Genomic DNA, 22,515 nt, shown 5'->3' with positions numbered 1-22,515 from the left:
TGTTGCCCCTTCAAGATCAAATGTGAGTGTTTTTTAAAATTATCATTACTGAAAACAAAGAGTAGGTGTTTCAGCATCTATTTACTATTTTTTAGGAAACGACCACCTGTTCAAACAATAGATGGATGCTTAAACACCTACTAATTGTTTATTGTAAACAAACAGTTGTTATTTAAGCATCGACCAGTTGTTTAAACTACCACCAGTTCAAACAACAGATGTTTGTGGCTTTTTTATACTTTCTTTTAATTAATCAACTTTATAATCATGTACAGTTTGCTGATGATTCTGATACTGAGGTTCCCGAATGCATCAAGTCCATTGATCTTACATAATATCACTTCAAGACACATTATTCCATGCACGGTGATTTTCCGGGAAAGATTTTTGTAAAGTCACCTTTAGGAAGAAAAGCATTTGTTGAATTCAGAGGAGTTCTGGTAGACCAGGGTATTTTAGATAGGTTCAAAAAAAGTTGTTTTGGGAATTTTCTTGACATTCCAATGCAGCGAGTGAATTTCGGGTCGCTGATAGTTCATGGTCTTCTACTCCAACGTATCATTTGTGAGAAAAAGATGAAACTATGGTTTGAAATGAAAATATGCCCGTTTGTTTTGGATTGAGGGAATTTGCCATGATGACCGAACTACGGTGTCACTCCTTTCCTTCTGGAGAAGCATTGGCTAGTCGACTAAAGAAGGGTGAACTATTTTGGGAATTTGTTTCCAAGGAAGGAAAAACTGTTACTGCTAACTTCCTCCTTGAAAAGATCAAATCACCTGAAACACCAAAAAATTATAAGTTTTCACTTGCCTTGGGTTAGTTCTATCGCTGCATCATATGTGCAAGAGATATATCATCAGGTGTTGATGCCAACATGACCAAGCTAGCTTGCAAGCCCTCTGTCTTCAACGAATATCTATGGGGTCTCAAAAGTTATCTTTTGACTGTTAAGTATCTTTCAAAACCAATAAAATCTGAATACAACCTCTACGGCTTCCCGTGGCAATTCCTGGTAAGTAAATAAATATTTTTTTATACTATTTACTTTTAATATTTATATTGATTGTAATTGATTATTACACATTTCAGGCTTGGGCTTTTGAAGCTATTCGGAAACTTCAACGAAATGCTAAGAATGTTCCCCCTGAGAGGACATTGCCACGTATGCTCAGGTGGATGTCGTATGGAGGCCTAAAAAAATCTACAGATCCATTTAGTACCACTGATGAAAAAGTAAGTCTCTAAAACTCGTTAAAAACAACCTGAGACTTGCTTAAACAACTTGAGGTTGTTTGAACTAAACAATATTCAGTTGTTCAATAAACATGATGTTGTTTATAAAGGAAGATCATAATATTTGATTTTTTCGTCATTTTTATGCAGGCAGTGCACCCTTTCCTGATTCCTACAAATGCAGAAAACAAAGAAAAATACATGAAGGACCTTGAGCCATTTTCCAGTGAGGAACCCGACGAAAAAAATTGATATGTTAAAAGCAGAATTGGTTGGGGTGACAACCATCACAACTGGTGAAGTAGGAGCTAGGGAGGATGGTGGTGAGGACAGGATCCGAGTAAGGAGCGGGGTTGAGGAAAGGAACCCACCAAGGGGTGGGGGTGCGGAAAGAAGCACTCCAAGAGGCACGGGTGACAAAAGGAACTCGCGAAGCCCTTTAATAAATTCTGGTGACAGAATTGCTGGTAGTCCAATCGACTATGATTTTGGTGGTCAGTATAGTGAAGGAGGAGTTGGTCGAGGATCTTTTGGTGTTTGTCCTTCAAATGTGAAGTTGCTCCTGTGAATGTCTCACTTGTAAGAAACAAAGACAATTGAAACTGAAAATTTCTAAAATGGAGGAGGAGTTCAAAGAAATGGGAAAGTCTATCAAAAAACTTGTAGAAGAATTATCTACTTTGAATAAAAAACTCAAGCCTAGGAGGATGTTAAGGAATTCCAAATACATAAGAACTCCATTTACTGCTGGTGCACGTAAAACGAAGAAGAGGATAAGTGTGACAAATCTACTGCCTGATATTTACAAGCCTCTTGACATTGATAAGAGCAAGCCTTCTTAGATTTGAAGGACAATGAAAGAATGGAACCATAAACTAGGGATGTGTTTGTTGGGATAATTTATGTTGAAAAATTTGTGGGGGATCTTTTTGTTGGACTATTTCTTGATGTGGAAGGATGATGTCTATTTATGGATAATTTATAATATGCTATGGACAAACAAAAAAATTCTTGCTATATTGGCCGTCTTTTTTATGATTATATATGGTTGTTTACTAAATCAACATGATGTTGTTAAATAGTTTCAATGGTTGCTTAAACATTCAGTGATTGCTTAAACATTCAGTCTTTTTTATGATGTTTACATATGGTTGTTTACTAAAACAACATGATGTTGTTTAACAGTTTCAGTGGTTGCTTAAACATTCAGTTGTTGTTTACGCTAAAAGTTTATATCTCATAAAAAGTAGGTAAGCAACCAGTGATTTTCTTGTAAAATAACGGTTCCTTACAATAAACAACAAGAAGTTGTTCCGACAACTCCTGGTTGCTTACAACAAAACATCAATTCTTGTGAAAACTCAACAAACAATCGATTGTTTTTTAATAAAATATTAGTTGTTTAGGCTAAACAACATAACATTGTTTATACAACTATTGGTTGTTTACTTTAAAACCCATCAAACAGGAAGTTGGATGTTCAGTTGTTTCAAGTCAATAAGTTGATGTTCAAATATTCATATAATCAAACAACATTGATTCCATTATCACTTGATCAATAGGTTATAGTTATACTGTTAGTAGAGTCAATTAGTTGATGATCAATTGTGATCAAATTACTAAGTTGGGTTTAATTACTCATTGAATGACTCGTTTGATGTTGAATTGTTGTCAAGTCAATAAGTTGATGTTCAACTATTCATATAATCAAACAACATTGATTCCATTATCACTTGATCAATAAGTTATAGCTATAGTATTACTAGAGTCAATCAGTTGATGATCAATTGTGATCAAATTACTAAGTTGGTTTTAATCATTATCAAACGACTCGTTTTTACAATAAACATGGTTATTGTATTAGCTAATTTTCAATTGTGTTCAATCAATTAATGTCCAATTAAAATTCTTGTATAAGCAATAAGGAGTTGTTTGAACAATTTCTTGTTCTTTATTATAAGCAATCAGTATTTGTTTAAGCAGCCACTAGTTGTTTATTATAAGCAATCAGTATTTGTTTAAGCAACCCTAGTTGTTTACCTACTTTTTACGAGATATGAGGTTATTGTATAAGCAATCAGGAATTGCTTGAATAACTTCTTGTTGTTTATTATAAGCAATCAGTATTTGTTTAAGCAACCACTAGTTGTTTACCTACTTTTTATGAGATACGAGGTTATTGTATAAGCAATCAGGAGTTGCTTGAACAACTTCTTGTTGTTTATTATAAGCAATTGTTATTTGTTTACACAATTGTTTATTGACTTTTCACACGTAGTGGAGTTCTAATTGTAAAATATGAGTTTCTCGAATAATCATGTTGTTAATTGTAAGCAACAATTATTTGTTTAAGCAATCACTAGTTGCTTACCAATTTTTTTATGAGCAATAATTTTCCAGTATCTAATTATTTTCTGAAACAACCAGTCTTTGTTTAAGCAACCACTAGTTGTTTACATACGTTTTAAGGGAAAAACTTTATACTGTAAACAAACAATATCCACATGTAAAGACCAATAGCAAAAACAGCCAACATAGTACCTTGATTTAGTTGTAAGTACACAGATTGATTCATCAAGTACGAATTTATGAAGCTACACTACTGCTTGTTGCTTCATTTTGTCTCTCTCTGAGACTGCACGTAGTTCTTTTGTGACCAACTCTTTTGCATATGGAGCATTGATTTTTCTTCTTCTTTGAACCCCACTCCAAAACTGAAGGTGCTTTCTTTCTCTTCTTTCTTCCCGACTCGCGCACCACATATGGACAAGGTATTTTACTCTCTAAAAGCTCTGGAGGAAGCTCCCAAAATTCTTCAGATAGCACTAGATGAATTGATATTCATATGTATGTTTGTATGACCATACTGAATAATATGGAGAAACAAAATCATAAACTCTTAATCCATAATCATTCCCAAACCGGGTTCTTATCACTGCAATAGCATGTGGAGAAGGTATTTTGTCTAAGTCAAACTCTCTACAAGAACATGTTCTACTGTTTAGATCAACCATAGCCACTGCACCGTGACCAATGATGCTAAAAGTGTGGAAGCTTATTTGATGGGCCAATAGCGTATTGCCGATCATCACATTTTCTCTTATTTTTCTTTCAGCAGAAGGGACACATATGGTTGATGTGTTGGCCAACACCATACGCCTCTCGTGAACTTTCCGCCAAGAACATTGAGTTAATTGACTTAGCAATGTTGGTGGTCATTACATCATACCTAGAGCATTAAAAAATACATACATATTAACTAAGAATATGCACTGTAAACAATCAGGAAGTGCTTGAACAACTTCCTGTTGTTTAGTGTAAGCAAATATAATTTGTTTAAGCAACCACTGGTTGTTTATAACGTACCTGCTGCCAGGGAAGTGTGCTCTACTCCATTTATGAAAACCAACATCCTCGAGATATTTGGCGACGCTCATATCCAAATCTTTGATTTGTTGAAAATGATCATTAAACTCGTCCCTCCGATAGGCGTTCACTGCATCATAAAAATGGTGCATCCAATCTCCACAGTAAAAGTTTTTGCGAATGCTTTCACCAAGGTGCCTCATGCAAGCTCCATAATGAGCTTCAGTATAAATCTTTGAAACTACTTTCTTTATATATAGATGTCTATCAAAAATTATGCACAACTCATTAGTGTTGGGGATGATCTCGAGCAATTGTTCAAAACAGTACTGATACGAGGCATCACACTCCGAATTTACTACACAAAATTCCAAAGGGAATATGTGATTTTCGGTATCCAGTGCCACAGCAGACAACAACACTCTGCCATACTTTCCAAACAAATGTGTTCCATCAACAGTTAGGACTTTTCTTGTATAAGCAAATCCGTTTATCCAAGCTCCATAACATACAGAAAAATACAAGAACCTACCACAAGAATCAACCTTCAAATCTGTCTTGCTTCTTTCATTTGTAACATGAATCATATGACGATACTTATCTATAACTTCATATATGTGTTCTGGTGTTCCTCTTGTCAAATATTTTGCAATATAACTACCCACTAGACACTTCTAGTAACTAATCTTGCATCCCAATTCTACACGAATTGTTTCCTTAATTTCTCTTATAGATAGACTGCTCCCTTCGATCATCTTATTTTCAATGTGTTTAGCAACGAATTCAGCGGTTGCGTGTCGATGATGGCTTGTAAGATGTTGTACTCCACATGTGTGCATATTATGGTATATGGTAATACGAAACCTATCGGTACCATTAAACTTCATAGCTCACAGTCGCCACTTGCAATTCTTATCTCCACATTTGACATTGTAGATTTTTTTTTGTGTTCTTTACATGCTCAAAACTAAAATTATTCTTCACGGCAGCAAGGTTCAACGGGATTTTAAATTCTTGCTTCTTTTTTAAAGTTAGACCCGAGAAAATTCCTGTGCTGTCTTCACGACTGTGGCTACATTGTGTTTGTTGACACCCAATTTTGTCCCGCCTCTCCTCCGAAATACCTATTTACGCTTTTAATATTTTTAGAAAAATTAAAATATATATATTTATTTTTTACTATAATTATTAGTCTCTTATCAATATCGGCATTTCATTATTCTATACAGTTACTAGCCATTATTATTATTATTATTATTATTATTATTATTATTATTATTATTATTAGTATTATTACTATTATTATTATTATTCACATCTTTATCATTTCAGCACATTTTACCAGCTTACGCACACGCATCGCATTTATCTTTGCATAATTAAATAATAGTATTTATTTTACTGGGGATTTTCGAAATATTATTGCACGGCTATTACAACGCCATTTTTTATCTGAGCATTAATGATTGCATGTCTTATATCGAGTAATATTTTAACACAAGTTATTTAAATAGGTCTTTTATTTAAAATGTAGTAGCCCAACCAACTCATACTATTTTCGGATCAATTCACAAAATCAGTCCACATTTTAAAATTTACCAGCCCATTGTTAATTCATCCCAACCCAAGTCAAAGCCCAATCAACAACATTATTTTCGGACTAGCCCATTATCACTTAAAATAAAATCTAGCCCATTCATTTAATACTAGTCCAAAAGAAATTGACCCAGCCCACAAATTTCGGATCCGACCCGGTCCAGCCCATCCCTTATTTTTTTCTTTAACCCTAAATCCCTAATCCCCTTCATTTTTTCGTCTTCTCCTCCGCGCCTCCCTTCCCCCTTTCCCTTCTCTTCCTTCGATCCCTCTCTCTCCCGCTCCACCTTCCTCTGTCCCACCACGCCGCACTCACCCCCACCACCGCCGCTCCTCTTCCCTTTTCCCCACCACGCTGCTTGTCCCCCCGCTCCTCTCTTCTTTTTCTCCGACTCAAACGAGCCAAAACCCTATAAATAATTGTGGAGTGGAATCGATTAAGGGGGACGGTGGGGATTCAGAAAATTCCCCAAGAATTGAAACCTTAAAATCGTTGAAATCCCCCTAAGAACAAGTCGTTTTTTTTACGGCAGAAATCCTCTAGAAATTAAGGGAAATTCGGAGAAATCGCAGAAATTTCCCATATAAGACATTAATTCTTTAGCTGTACTGTTCGATATCAAGTCAAAATCCACACCTTTTGTTCTGTTTCGTCCTTAGCATCTGTCTAGATTCGAAGGGTATGCAAATTCGGGTTTTTTAGTGTTTCGAAATAGATTTGAAGTGTTCGAGGTGGATCGAAAACTCGTAGCCTCATTTCGCTGCACCCGAAGAAGGTAATTCCCATTTCCCTTTTACTTCGCATTTTATGTGTTTAATTTATGGGAATCGGTTGCTTTTGTTGTGGTTTTGATTAGCTTATCATGCTTAGATTGTGTTGGTTGGTTTCCTGTCTTGTTAAAGTTTATTAGGCATAATTTGTTGGAGATTAGTCCCCTGTTTGTTCAGTCTCTTTTCTGGTAGTTGTTTGCTTATTTTGGTTCAGTTTAATATGCATTAGTTTGGTCCGGACAAGCATATTTATGTTAGCTTGAGCATGATGGTCAATTCCAGCTATTAAAGTTTCTATGCTAGTTTAGCTTAGCTGATGCAACATGCTTGTGTTGGTTTAATCTGTCTATTTTAAATATGAAAGCTCAAGCCGTTAACTATGCATGGTTCAGTCTGTTTGGTTCTCTTTTAGTTCAAGGTACTTATATGGTTGTCTTTGTGAGCTTGTTCATGTCAAATTAAACCAGCCAAGCATGATAGCTAGCTTGCTTAGGTGTACTTAAGTGTTAGTTCAATTCGGTTAGCCAAATAGCTGCTTATCCAATTTATCCCCCGTATGAGTAAATCTGACCAAAATGGGCTCAAGTGAAGTGTTCAGTTAAAAGAGCTCCTCCCCTTTCCTCTCTTTCACTTTTTTTTTCTCAGTTTTGGTTGCTACATCTACTTTGGGACTTCATTTTGTATGGTTATAGTACTTGTATGCAGTAAGAATATGCAAGGATCATTTATATAAGGAAAATCCATTTCTGTCTCATTTCACTTATCAATATAAAGATTTAGAAAGTTTCTCACCAATTCTTTAGTCCAGTTGGTTTAAGTTAATTCAGATTCTTAAAAAAACTTCTTAAATCTTTTAAATTGCCTCTCACTTGTGTAGGCTTGTTCCTAGTTTTCTGTCCGAGTGCTATCTGTGGATGATATACCTTTGAGACATATTGGCCTTTTCTATAATAAAGTATGTTGCTTAGATAAACTAATTAAATGAAATACTGGACCGTAGAATAGAAATCAGGACTTCTCCTTTTATTAGTCAAAGCCTTCTGTTCTCAAAGATAATTTCAGGATTTTGCTAATAACAATGAGTTTAGCATTGTCTTCACCCTTGGAAGACATGATTGGTCTGCCTAACAGTGAGGCATTTTTCACTTTCTCCTCAAAATATTGAATAGAAATTTAAAGTTATGTGGCAATTGATTTTTTTTTATTTATTGTATGGTCTTCACATTAATTCTAGCTCTACATTATCATTTTTGGGCTGGAATTTGTCTGATTGACAGTTTTTTTTAATAAGAATTGAAGTCTTTGCTTCATGCTATGGTTCGCAGTTTAAAATTACAGTCCCAATCAATCTGTGCCTATATGAGTCACTCTTTATGCAAGTATGCTAATTGTTAACCTTGCCTTAAGACCATTTCATGTAGAAGTTGGATTTTAAAACCTCTTATAGACCTGTTTTCAGCCTGGTAAGGTATTACGAAAATGGTTACTGTCCTGGGCTGATGAACTGGTTATCTGTTTTTTTTTGTTTGAACATTATCAAGGTAGTAATTCGGTATGGAAAAAGGATAGGTCTGAGAATGAAATCCTGGTCAAGTCCTCTATTGTTGACACTCAGTTGGGATAAGATTGTCACTCACATAGCTTTTGCATTGTTGCTACCTTGCTGTTACCTACGCCCATCTCTGTGGAATTTTGGCTCACTCCATGGCCTCCTATTGATGGAAATAGTGGCTGCCTTTCTAAAGTTTTAGCACCATAGCTGCTGCTGCTACCTAAGGCTGCTACTTGGTTCTGCTTGCTGGTGCTATTTTTTGCTAAAAATGAATAGATCACTATACTTTAAAAAAAAAATGAACACATCCTGTACTTGGTCAAAGATCATTGATTCGAACATGATACTACGCTTGGGCCGATGAAGAGTTGCTTAACTTGAGGCCTCGCTTTTTAAAAAAACGAATTTCTATACTTGATTTTATTGAAAGGAACAAATATTCTACTGAAAAGAACAATACTACATTTGATCCACATTACGAGTTTTAGTGAGCAGCTGCGTCTATTTACTGCAATGTCTTGTATATGGATGTTTCGATACAGTTGATGCAAATCGCTGTTGCAATTTTAAGTTTGCAACTCTGCACCTGGTTTGGCAGATCCTGCATCGTGGTATAATAAATCCTGTATTTCAGTTATTTGCTGATTGAATAAATGTTATCAATGCCCCATAATGTATACGTGCACGCCGTGTACTGTTCTGTTTATGAGATATATATGCGTATACACGAGATATACATATAATATACACAATCTATTGATTTGTTTCGAGTTTATTTTACGTTTAGTCTTATTATTGATTATATACTAATCATTTCCTTTTCCTTTTATCTTTTGCATGAACCTCGCATATGAATCTGAGGGACTCGTTCTTCTCCTGCATTCGTTGTTGGGCTAAAAGCCCAACGAAATCCTCTCGAGTCATTCCCCATCAAGCCAATCCGCAGCATCAATATATAAAATCTATTGGGCCAAAGCCCAAAGCATGAATAGTTCACAGCAGTTGGGCCTGGAAAATGGGCCAGATTCATTTAATTTTCTTCCCCTCTATCTTATTTTATTGTTGTGTATTTTTATTTGATTTGTATGACTAACCTCATCTTATTTTTTTTCTTAACTTAGAGGAATTCTAGTAAATTAGTGGGTTTAGTTTTTTGGGATAATTGGTAGTTAACTTAAAGGAAAACCAATAGTTAATTACCTAAGATTTCTTCTCTTTTGTTAAATTTTTTCATAGTATCTATAATATTTATTTTCATTAGAATAATTGACTTTCAAATAGCGTGAGCACATGTTTTAAATTAAAGGATTCCTTTTGTTTCTTTATTATCTTAAAAATTGGAAATGTGGTGGATATGACAAAAATGAATTCACGTATGTTTATAAATAACTTTTTTCAAGATTTGTCCAATTAGCCGAATGTAGTTGAACTAGTTAAATAGCAAGAGGAAAAGAAACTCACGTCCTTTATAAAATAAAGTTAGATTTTGTTTACACCGTCATATTTTTATATAAGATAATTTTATTCAAAGTTTAAATTTGCTAGAAGCTATTATTTATATGCAAACTATTATATTGTATCATTTTAAATTGCATCATTATATTTTGTTTAAGGCTTTGGCAACATTTATAAATTTTGTTTTCGAATAGCATTAAAAAAAAAAAAAACCTTCTGTTATGCAAATTATTATATTTTCTAAACCTTATTTTCAGGTCGTGTTTCTTATATTTTTCTTAAAACCTTGGCAACAATCCTTAGTCCTTTTCTTAAAATTTGTAGCACCTTATTTAGTCTTAATTAATTAACCTAAGTTTGGTCGGATAACCGTAAGTTAACGGATTCTAAAGGATGCCTAACCCCTTCCCTTTAGGATAATATAGAGCCCTTACCTAGAATCACACTGGTTAAGCAGACTATTAATTAAGGTTTAGTTTTAACTTTGCCTTAGTTAACATTTAGGTGTCCTAATTCACCGTTAAATTAATTAGGTGGCGACTCCTTAAAACAAAATAAACGGGAATCACCAATACGTCATACTCCTAATTTTGACTCCGGTTAAAATGGGGTGAGACAGCTTGGCGACTCCGCTGGGGACTTTAGGCTCTAACCATAACAGACTTAGGTTAATAGTTTGTTGGATATTTTGTTTGTTTTTCTTTTTGCCTTTATTACTGCTTTTTCCTTATTGCTTTCGGTTGTTTTTATTTTATTCCTTATGTAAATTTTCTATGATAATATGTATGTTAGTGCTTTCCTTAAATTGGCATTCCGTTCATATTTTCCTCCACTCCTGGAAAATTCACACATATTCACACACTTAAAGCGGCTTCGCAGTTTGCGCCCGTGCACTACTAAATTACCCTTTAGTTGGATCGATCTTGTGGATTTAGTCGATCGGCGGTGCAGTCGACGGCCACGGACTTTCCACTCCCAAGTTGTCCGCTTGGAGGAGCCTTGTGTCATAGGAAAACCACTCTTAGTCTACCTAGGTAGAGCGAAAAACAAAACCTTGTAAGGACATGCATCATTTTAAACCTAGGAGGCTTAATACCCTTGGTGTATTAAGTTCATTAGCCAACCTTACCAAATGTCCAAATGAGTCTATGACTCTAAGTGACACTATTCACTATTTATGTGCATTATTTGAAGGACAAATATGTGGAATATGTGGACCTAGTACTCTATAGATAAATATTTCAGGGAAAAACTGACATTTTGTTGCAGGTTATCGTGGAGCATCCAAAATTAATGCCGGAGGTTGAAGACAACCAAAGGAAATTAGTGGAGTTGAAATATTAGATATCTTATATTAACTTTGAGATGTATTATCGATTGGCATGTAATAATTTTTTATTATTCTTGTAAATTACTTTTAGGAGGAGTTATGGAATGATGCATAAAAACATGTTTGTCCTTCAAATATTCGTTAGGCCTACCTCTGGCATAAAGAGGTCCCTTGCATTAAAACGCGACTTATGTGTGCAATAATGTGTTTATATGCAATAATATGTTCTTACCGTATACTGACTCATTTTCTTTTTCTTTTTCTTGTTTTATCTTTTTTTTTTTTCTTTTCTTTTTAAACTCATTTTCAAAACCAAACGGTTGACTTGTGCTAAAAGGGAACTGGCGGAACATTCATATTTCACACAAATCTAAAACCAATAAATTAAACTCTGGCTCATCGCTAATCACCTGATTAACCAAAAGACTCGTTCTAAAAATGGAGCAAATTTTGATCAATGCAACTACTTCATCTGAGCCATCTCTTAGTTTACCGATCACAAGTAATCCCACATCCTCTAATAAACCAGAAACACATTTGGAGATAATCGCTCGTCTGAAGCGACGAGTTGCTGAATTAAGCCACATGATACTTCAAAACCGGTCATTTTCTCGAAATCCGCCACATATAACTCCATCTTATGGGGTTCGTTAGACTTTGCCTATGCCAGATTCTCAAACCAAGCAAGCTATTTTACCCCTTCTCGACCAGCTCATTCCAATTGAGGCACCCACCTCATAATGCGGGTATTCTTAAATTTAGGCAACCTGAGTCGGGTTCGACCTTTGTATTTTAAAATTTTTCAATATCTTCGGTTTGTCCAACCATTTTGGTTCCTATAAGATACATAAAGATTTTTATACAAGATTTTGGTCTTCCCACCGTTTAAATTCATGTGTCTTAGTATCTTGAAACTGGGACAAATTTTTGAAATCGGTCAAATCACTTTCAAAAAATTTTCATTACAAATTTCTCACTTTTCGATTGTTTAGAACTAAGTGTTTCCAGGACTTGAAACTGGGACGAATTTTGAAGTCGGTCAAATCACTTTAAAAAACTTTCATTATAAGTTTTTACTTTTCAATTGTCCAGAATCAAGCATCTCTAGGACTGAAACTGGGACAAAGTTTTAGAAGTAGCATAAAAGTGGTCTTAAATAAAAGTCCATCCATATTTCTAAAATGCGAATAAATTCAAAATTCGAGTCTTTGTAATCATTGTACAGATTAGAGTCACTAAGTATTTCCTTTCAAAGTCATCCAAATCTCATTACTTTTATTTTCAAAATACATTTTTTGTATAACTGAAACTCCTTGGCAAAGTGAAATATGTGGTGAGGCTTCGAAGAACGTGGACGCGACTGAGACAAGAATCAATTCAAGGGCCAAGTTCCCCGACATGCACAAGTCAACCAATTTTCTTTTAAACTCACAATTTTTCTTTGTTGAGACAGGTCCAATTAACATGAACATGGTGCATATATTAAATTATGGGCGTGATCAAAGAGTTAACTTTCTTCAAAATGCAAATATTCTTCAACGTGGATGCAAAGGTAGCTTACGCCGTACGGCGGACGTCGTTCCATTCATCACGAAATTTCGATTGCAACAGTGGACACAAGTTCATCTTCTCAACCAAGGGCTGTAAGTGTAATTCTTTCAGATCCAGCTATTTATTCTCATCACTAACAGTTGTTTTAGCTCGTGATATTCCTCGATGGATCAAATACATATAATCATGGATACTGACCTTGATCACCTGTTACTGGTTAGAATTTCTCAATTTCGTCATCACTTCATACATGTTCAAATCATTATCAAATTCTTTTAGAATGAAGTATTTTAATAAGATAACAAGATCAAAATATATTGCATCGCATATCAAATTGTGGGGGTTAATTATAGACTTAACTTCCGGCATGACGGGTCATGGATTAAGATGTGGATATCTTTTACAATACTATTTCTAAAGTGGACGTGGATTTACATTTACATTATAGATGCGAGCATGAAAGTGGAAATAGAATTATATTACAAAAAAAAAAATATACATATAATTGTAGAAAGTGGATACAGATTTATGTTTTCGAAAGTAAAAGTGGATTTATTTTTGCGCCGTATAATACGGACGTTAAAGTAGATGTAGATTTATTTTGTACCGTATAATACGGACATGAAAGTCGACGTGGATTTACATTTTTTGTACCGTGAAATGCGGACGTGGATTTATTTTTCTGCACTGTGGAAGTGGATGTGGATTTGCATTTTTTGTACCGCGAAATGCGGACGTGGATTTATATTTTCGCACTGTGGAAGTGGACGTGGATTTATTTTTTCTGCACTGTGGAAGTGGATGTGGATTTACATTTTTTGTACCGCGAAATGCGGACGTGGATTTATATTTTTGCATTGTGGAAGTGGACGTGGATTTATTTTTCTGCACTGTGGAAGTGGATGTGGATTTACATTTTTTGTACCGTGAAATGCGGACGTGGATTTATTTTTGCACTGTGGAAGTGGACGTAGATTTACTTTTCTACACTGTGGAAGTGGATGTGGATTTACATTTTTGTACCGTGAAATACGGACGTGGAAGTGGATGTGGATTTACATTTTTGTACCGTGAAATACGGATGTTGAAGTGGATGTGGATTTACATTTTTGTATCGTGGAAATGGACGTGGATTTACATTTCAGTTCAGGCGCCCACCTCCGAATGCGGGTATTTTATATTTCAGTTCAGGCACCCACCTCCGAATGCGGGTATTTTATATTTCAGTTCAGACCTATCTCCGAATGCGGGTATTTTATATTTCAGTTCAGGCGCCCACCTCCGAATGCGGGTATTCTATATTTCAGTTCAGGCGCCCACCTCCGAATGCGGGTATTCTATATTTCAGTTCAGGCGCCCACCTCCGAATGCGGGTATTTTATATTTCAGTTCAGGCACCCACCTCCGAATGCGGGTATTTTATATTTCAGTTCAGGCACCCACCTCCGAATGCGGGTATTCTATATTTCAGTTCAGGCGCCCACCTCCGAATGCGGGCATTCTATATTTCAGTTCAGGCGCCCACCTCCGAATGCGGGTATTTTATATTTCAGTTCAGGCACCCACCTCCGAATGCGGGTATTTTATATTTCAGTTCAGGCACCCACCTTCGAATGCGGGTATTTTATATTTCAGTTCAGGCACCCACCTCCGAATGCGGGTATTTTATATTTCAGTTCAGGCGCCCACCTCCGAATGCGGGTATTCTATATTTCAGTTCAAGCGCCCACCTCCGAATGCGGGTATTTTATATATCAGTTCAGGCACCCACCTCCGAATGCAGGCACCCACCTCCGAATGCGGGTATTTTATATTTCAGTTCAGGCACCCACCTCCGAATGTGGATTCAACTTTCAAAACAGGGGTTGCAAGTGTAACTTCTCCAACCTCGTCTTATTTACACATATATTTCTTTATTGCTAACAATTGTTTTTAGCTGTTGGCTTTTTGACAATATCGAAGTTGGCATCACACATCAACTCGTGGAACTATTTCTTCGGCAGCGAACTGGGTCAATTTGTCGGGAAGGATAATAAGACTTTCCGACACGGGTCAAAGATCTACCTCGAACACTCGTCTCTAATCACAAGTATTCTTTTGCATTCCAGCAATTGAATTCTCAAGTCTCTATCATAATACCCAGTGTTATCATAATTCAACACTGGGACAATATTTTGCAAGATTCGCGCTAATCGGGTTCAGGTGTCGTAATTGTTCCAGAACTACACTCGACCTGATTCTCGTGCAGCCCGAGATATGTAGGCAACTCAGAGACCGGAGGTCGATCATAATCCTCTCAAGTTTCCTTTAGCCGGGACAAAATAGGCTATTGAGTCAACGTCTTTGCCCGACCACTCTTTTCATCATTACCGGGCAAAGAGGGACAAGTTGTTGACACCCAATTTTGTCCCGCCTCTCCTCCGAAATACCTATTTACGCTTTTAATATTTTTAGAAAAATTAAAATATATATATTTATTTTTTACTATAATTATTAGTCTCTTATCAATATCGGCATTTCATTATTCTATACAGTTACTAGCCATTATTATTATTATTATTATTATTATTATTATTATTAGTATTATTACTATTATTATTATTATTCACATCTTTATCATTTCAGCACATTTTACCAGCTTACGCACACGCATCGCATTTATCTTTGCATAATTAAATAATAGTATTTATTTTACTGGGGATTTTCGAAATATTATTGCACGGCTATTACAACGCCATTTTTTATCTGAGCAGTAATGATTGCATGTCTTATATCGAGTAATATTTTAACACAAGTTATTTAAATAGGTCTTTTATTTAAAATGTAGTAGCCCAACCAACTCATACTATTTTCGGATCAATTCAAAAAATCAGTCCACATTTTAAAATTTACCAGCCCATTGTTAATTCATCCCAACCCAAGTCAAAGCCCAATCACCAACATTATTTTCGAACTAGCCCATTATCACTTAAAATAAAATCTAGCCCATTCATTTAATACTAGTCCAAAAGAAATTGACCCAGCCCACAAATTTCGGATCCGACCCGGTCCAGCCCATCCCTTATTTTTTTCTTTAACCCTAAATCCCTAATCCCCTTCATTTTTTCGTCTTCTCCTCCGCGCCTCCCTTCCCCCTTTCCCTTCTCTTCCTTCGATCCCTCTCTCTCCCGCTCCACCTTCCTCTGTCCCACCACGCCGCACTCACCCCCACCACCGCCGCTCCTCTTCCCTTTTCCCCACCACGCCGCTTGTCCCCCCGCTCCTCTCTTCTTTTTCTCCGACTCAAACGAGCCAAAACCCTATAAATAATTGTGGAGTGGAATCGATTAAGGGGGACGGTGGGGATTCAGAAAATTCCCCAAGAATTGAAACCTTAAAATCGTTGAAATCCCCCTAAGAACAAGTCGTTTTTTTTACGGCAGAAATCCTCTAGAAATTAAGGGAAATTCGGAGAAATCGCAGAAATTTCCCATATAAGACATTAATTCTTTAGCTGTACTGTTCGATATCAAGTCAAAATCCACACCTTTTGTTCTGTTTCGTCCTTAGCATCTGTCTAGATTCGAAGGGTATGCAAATTCAGGTTTTTTAGTGTTTCGAAATAGATTTGAAGTGTTCGAGGTGGATCGAAAACTCGTAGCCTCATTTCGCTGCACCCGAAGAAGGTAATTCCCATTTCCCTTTTACTTCGCATTTTATGTGTTTAATTTATGGGAATCGGTTGCTTTTGTTGTGGTTTTGATTAGCTTATCATGCTTAGATTGTGTTGGTTGGTTTCCTGTCTTGTTAAAGTTTATTAGGCATAATTTGTTGGAGATTAGTCCCCTGTTTGTTCAGTCTCTTTTCTGGTAGTTGTTTGCTTATTTTGGTTCAGTTTAATATGCATTAGTTTGGTCCGGACAAGCATATTTATGTTAGCTTGAGCATGATGGTCAATTCCAGCTATTAAAGTTTCTATGCTAGTTTAGCTTAGCTGATGCAACATGCTTGTGTTGGTTTAATCTGTCTATTTTAAATATGAAAGCTCAAGCCGTTAACTATGCATGGTTCAGTCTGTTTGGTTCTCTTTTAGTTCAAGGTACTTATATGGTTGTCTTTGTGAGCTTGTTCATGTCAAATTAAACCAGCCAAGCATGATAGCTAGCTTGCTTAGGTGTACTTAAGTGTTAGTTCAATTCGGTTAGCCAAATAGCTGCTTATCCAATTTATCCCCCGTATGAGTAAATCTGACCAAAATGGGCTCAAGTGAAGTGTTCAGTTAAAAGAGCTCCTCCCCTTTCCTCTCTTTCACTTTTTTTTTCTCAGTTTTGGTTGCTACATCTACTTTGGGACTTCATTTTGTATGGTTATGGTACTTGTATGCAGTAAGAATATGCAAGGATCATTTATATAAGGAAAATCCATTTCTGTCTCATTTCACTTATCAATATAAAGATTTAGAAAGTTTCTCACCAATTCTTTAGTCCAGTTGGTTTAAGTTAATTCAGATTCTTAAAAAAACTTCTTAAATCTTTTAAATTGCCTCTCACTTGTGTAGGCTTGTTCCTAGTTTTCTGTCCGAGTGCTATCTGTGGATGATATACCTTTGAGACATATTGGCCTTTTCTATAATAAAGTATGTTGCTTAGATAAACTAATTAAATGAAATACTGGACCGTAGAATAGAAATCAGGACTTCTCCTTTTATTAGTCAAAGCCTTCTGTTCTCAAAGATAATTTCAGGATTTTGCTAATAACAATGAGTTTAGCATTGTCTTCACCCTTGGAAGACATGATTGGTCTGCCTAACAGTGAGGCATTTTTCACTTTCTCCTCAAAATATTGAATAGAAATTTAAAGTTATGTGGCAATTGATTTTTTTTTATTTATTGTATGGTCTTCACATTAATTCTAGCTCTACATTATCATTTTTGGGCTAGAATTTGTCTGATTGACAGTTTTTTTTAATAAGAATTGAAGTCTTTGCTTCATGCTATGGTTCGCAGTTTAAAATTACAGTCCCAATCAATCTGTGCCTATATGAGTCACTCTTTATGTAAGTATGCTAATTGTTAACCTTGCCTTAAGACCATTTCATGTAGAAGTTGGATTTTAAAACCTCTTATAGACCTGTTTTCAGCCTGGTAAGGTATTACGAAAATGGTTACTGTCCTGGGCTGATGAACTGGTTATCTGTTTTTTTTTTGTTTGAACATTATCAAGGTAGTAATTCGGTATGGAAAAAGGATAGGTCTGAGAATGAAATCCTGGTCAAGTCCTCTATTGTTGACACTCAGTTGGGATAAGATTGTCACTCACATAGCTTTTGCATTGTTGCTACCTTGCTGTTACCTACGCCCATCTCTGTGGAATTTTGGCTCACTCCATGGCCTCCTATTGATGGAAATAGTGGCTGCCTTTCTAAAGTTTTAGCACCATAGCTGCTGCTGCTACCTAAGGCTGCTACTTGGTTCTGCTTGCTGGTGCTATTTTTTGCTAAAAATGAATAGATCACTATACTTTAAAAAAAAAATGAACACATCCTGTACTTGGTCAAAGATCATTGATTCGAACATGATACTACGCTTGGGCCGATGAAGAGTTGCTTAACTTGAGGCCTCGCTTTTTAAAAAAACGAATTTCTATACTTGATTTTATTGAAAGGAACAAATATTCTACTGAAAAGAACAATACTACATTTGATCCACATTACGAGTTTTAGTGAGCAGCTGCGTCTATTTACTGCAATGTCTTGTATATGGATGTTTCGATACAGTTGATGCAAATCGCTGTTGCAATTTTAAGTTTGCAACTCTGCACCTGGTTTGGCAGATCCTGCATCGTGGTATAATAAATCCTGTATTTCAGTTATTTGCTGATTGAATAAATGTTATCAATGCCCCATAATGTATACGTGCACGCCGTGTACTGTTCTGTTTATGAGATATATATGCGTATACACGAGATATACATATAATATACACAATCTATTGATTTGTTTCGAGTTTATTTTACGTTTAGTCTTATTATTGATTATATACTAATCATTTCCTTTTCCTTTTATCTTTTGCATGAACCTCGCATATGAATCTGAGGGACTCGTTCTTCTCCTGCATTCGTTGTTGGGCTAAAAGCCCAACGAAATCCTCTCGAGTCATTCCCCATCAAGCCAATCCGCAGCATCAATATATAAAATCTATTGGGCCAAAGCCCAAAGCATGAATAGTTCACAGCAGTTGGGCCTGGAAAATGGGCCAGATTCATTTAATTTTCTTCCCCTCTATCTTATTTTATTGTTGTGTATTTTTATTTGATTTGTATGACTAACCTCATCTTATTTTTTTTCTTAACTTAGAGGAATTCTAGTAAATTAGTGGGTTTAGTTTTTTGGGATAATTGGTAGTTAACTTAAAGGAAAACTAATAGTTAATTACCTAAGATTTCTTCTCTTTTGTTAAATTTTTTCATAGTATCTATAATATTTATTTTCATTAGAATAATTGACTTTCAAATAGCGTGAGCACATGTTTTAAATTAAAGGATTCCTTTTGTTTCTTTATTATCTTAAAAATTGGAAATGTGGTGGATATGACAAAAATGAATTCACGTATGTTTATAAATAACTTTTTTCAAGATTTGTCCAATTAGCCGAATGTAGTTGAACTAGTTAAATAGCAAGAGGAAAAGAAACTCACGTCCTTTATAAAATAAAGTTAGATTTTGTTTACACCGTCATATTTTTATATAAGATAATTTTATTCAAAGTTTAAATTTGCTAGAAGCTATTATTTATATGCAAACTATTATATTGTATCATTTTAAATTGCATCATTATATTTTGTTTAAGGCTTTGGCAACATTTATAAATTTTGTTTTCGAATAGCATTAAAAAAAAAAAAAAAACCTTCTGTTATGCAAATTATTATATTTTCTAAACCTTATTTTCAGGTCGTGTTTCTTATATTTTTCTTAAAACCTTGGCAACAATCCTTAGTCCTTTTCTTAAAATTTGAAGCACCTTATTTAGTCTTAATTAATTAACCTAAGTTTGGTCGGATAACCGTAAGTTAACGGATTCTAAAGGATGCCTAACCCCTTCCCTTTAGGATAATATAGAGCCCTTACCTAGAATCACACTGGTTAAGCAGACTATTAATTAAGGTTTAGTTTTAACTTTGCCTTAGTTAACATTTAGGTGTCCTAATTCACCGTTAAATTAATTAGGTGGCGACTCCTTAAAACAAAATAAACGGGAATCACCAATACGTCATACTCCTAATTTTGACTCCGGTTAAAATGGGGTGAGACAGTGTTGAGCCCTCAACACCCTGTGTATTGCTCGGATTAATAAGAGAATTTGTATCTTCTTCTGCCCCTTCCACCCCTGCTGTATTGTAATCAAATTCTGGAAACTCTGAAGTTGCTTCTACTTCCGCTGTATTGTAATCAAATCCAGAAAAATTTCTAGCCTACTGCATTGCTTGTAAGTCCAGGGAACACTCCAACTGCTTCTCCAGATTCTGGAACTTCTATCGGCACAATTTCAACCACATTTACCCTTAGAATAGGCCAACAACGACTATCTTTGTCAACATCAGCTAAATAAGTGAACAAATCAACATCATCATTTATTTCAGAAAAATGTGCTTTTTCCGTTGCAACAATGCTGACCATGTAAGTGGTTGAGAGATTCTTCGGCGCACAAGATAACTTACACCTAGTAATGACAATATCAACAAACTCATCATACGTAACATCCCTCCTCACTAGTATCGGTATTGTAAGACCACCCTTCGACTTCTAACTATAACGCTTATCAGTCTCTATCCATTCACCATGTAGATCAACTGCTAATAGTATTTTGTCCCTCATTATGTCAGGACCCATTTTGCTTAGGCCGTGCGGGCACTTACCTTCCCACCTCGGTAAGCGAACCCTTAACCCAACAATGAATAAATACATGAAAGAATGAATTTAAGACAGCGGAATAGAACAAATACGTAAGTCTCACGATATATCTATATATAAGTAGTAGAAAGTGCGGAAGACAATAAACACCCCCAAGGTCTAGTTTGAATAATACAAAAGCATCTAGGGAGAATAGTACAATCTGGAATATTAATACATAAATGTCTATGTCTCTGAAATAAAAGTAAGACATATGTCTCTGACCTTTCATATGCCTTTTCTTGAGCCGAGGGTCTCCCGGAAACAGCCTCCCTACCTAAGGTAGGGGTAAGGTCTGCGTACACTCTACCCTCCCCAGACCCCACGTTGTGGGATTCACTGGGTATGTTGTTGTTGTTGTTGTTGTTACATATGATAGGAAAGTCTTCAGGATCAGCGGACGCCATGCTCACCCTGAAAACTCGAGAGAAAGCCGAAATGTCGATCAGCCACGGGTCACAGAAGTGGATCCGACTTGGTACTCTGCATTCATAAAAGAATGCAGCAAGTGCAGGTCAGTACAAACTCCAGTACTGGTAGGTATCATCGGCCGACTAAGAATAGTTAACACAATTCAGAAGATAAAGCAGATAAGCAAGGAAACTAGCAAGTATAAGACAATATAATCACAACCGAGTATCTGTCATCGCCTATGTAAAGCATCTAAACCCAAATATGTTAAGTTTGAATATATCTGAACAAATCGAATCATCACAATCCAATCACCAAGTATCTCAATCAAGTCATAATGCAATGCAGTGCAATAATGGTATGAATGTAATGCAATGCCATGCAAATAAGGTACACATGTACTCCGGACGGAAATATCGACGTCTCGGTAGCACAACCCAGCGTGACTCGCGAAGTCTAAGTGCCACCCGTCCTGGATCTTTGCCCAATAGACAGCGGGATCCCAGATCTTTGTCCATGGGGGGATTCTCACCGGCACCACCCTGGGGGACCCGCGGAGTCCATGCACTAACAATGATTCCGGGATATCATCGGAATCGGCCATGCAACAATGACGCCGGAATAGATCATCAGACATCAGTCATCTCACAATCACTCAAGTAAAAGAGTTTGTCAAATATCAGTTTCACACAATCAACGATTCCGGAATTGAACCTCGGACATCGGCCTTCTCACAATCACTCAAGTTAAAGAGTTTATCAAATATCAGTTTCATACAATCAACGAATTCAGAATTGATCTTCGGACATCGGCCTTTTCACAGTCACTTAAGTAAAAGAGTTTATCACAATATCAGTATACTTCCATCAACGATAGGGGATCATCACCGGGTATCGGCCATGCATCATGAATGTGTGAGAATGCGTGCAATGCGTACATCAATCTTCAACAATTAAGTTCAATATCACAAGTACCAACAATGGGGTACGCCAACAATGTATCATATCACAATACCAACAGTGGTATGCCAACAATATATCAATATCACCGGTACCAAAAGTGGGTACGCCAACAACACATCCAAGTATAAATACCACCAACGGGTATGTCAACTCTATCTCAATCAAGACAATAAACAGATTCCAATATCTACCAACTACGCATGGCATCAAACCATTGCAATGGAACAATCAAGCACACATAACGGGGTTTCTAGTCCTAACACACAATAGGGCCCAACCTAAGGCAATATCCGACCCGACTTCATACCTGAAGGTTCAAATGCTGTCTCCGACATTATAATCTAAATATGTGCTTCGCT

Source organism: Lycium barbarum, chromosome 6, assembly GCF_019175385.1.
Source record: "Lycium barbarum isolate Lr01 chromosome 6, ASM1917538v2, whole genome shotgun sequence".
In the NCBI taxonomy this organism is placed as follows: domain Eukaryota; kingdom Viridiplantae; phylum Streptophyta; class Magnoliopsida; order Solanales; family Solanaceae; genus Lycium; species Lycium barbarum.
Note: the sequence above shows the minus strand (reverse complement) of the source record.